Genomic DNA, 1,148 nt, shown 5'->3' with positions numbered 1-1,148 from the left:
TCAAGAAAAAATGCACTTATTTAAATTATAAAAGGACTTATGAGGATTTAAATTTGTTTGCAGTGCTTTATCAGACCATTTGGACTTCTTACACTGGGAAAAAAATCGAAATCTACAGTAGATAATTCCTTTTATCTTAAAATAACTATATTTGTTCTTGGATTAAGGACGTAAAAGAGACATTTAGCCAATGGAACAAGACAATTTACATTTAAAATACGAAAACACAATCGCATTGTCTTATTTCAAGTGCATATTATCTAATTATATTATTTTAAGAATAAAAATACTCATTCCATTGGCAAACTATCTCATTTACCTACTAAAATGAAGGATAAATACACTTAGTTTCAGAAATCTTTACTTATTTCTAGATCGTTTTTTTCAGTGTACTTTCCTTCTCTGATTAAATTCTAAATACACTGCAAAAACTACCTAGAAATAAGTAAAAATGTCTTAAATCAAGTGTATTCACCATTAATTTGAGTAGGTAAATGAGATAGTTTGCCAATGGAATGAGTAGTTTTAGTCTTACAATAATATAATTAGATAATATGCACTTGAAATAAGAGAATGCAATTGTGTTTTTCTTTTATTTTAAGTGTAAATTGTCTTGTTCCATTGGGAAAATATATCTTTTACCCCCTCAATCCAAGAACAAATGCACTTATTTTAAGAAAAAATTACTTATCTAGATTCAAATTTTTTTGCAGTGTAGTAAAATACCTGAACAGCTGAAACGAAACTAAAGGAGCTTCACTGCAAAAAATCTAAATCTAGATAAGTCATTTTTTTCTTAACATAACTATATTTGTTCTTGAATTGAGGAGGTAAAACAGACATTTTGCCAATGGAACAAGACAATTTACACTTAAAATAAGAAAACACAATTACATTGTCTTATTTCAAGTGCATTTTATCTAATTATCTTATTTTAAGAGTAAAAATACTCATTCCATTGGCAAACTATCTCATTTACCTACTCAAATTAAGGGTGAATACACTTAATTTAAGACATCTTTACTTATTTTTATATCGTTTTTGCAGTGTTTAAGCTAAGCTGTAGACGTTACATAGCTCTGATTTTTCCACCAGAGATGAGAAATGCAATAAGAACCCAAATAACTCTGCAACAGAAAATGTTTTCT

This window comes from Cyprinodon variegatus, unplaced genomic scaffold, assembly GCF_000732505.1.
Source record: "Cyprinodon variegatus isolate N-32 unplaced genomic scaffold, C_variegatus-1.0 Scaffold3, whole genome shotgun sequence".
NCBI classification, from domain to species: Eukaryota; Metazoa; Chordata; class Actinopteri; order Cyprinodontiformes; family Cyprinodontidae; genus Cyprinodon; species Cyprinodon variegatus.
This window is presented reverse-complemented; position numbering follows the sequence as displayed.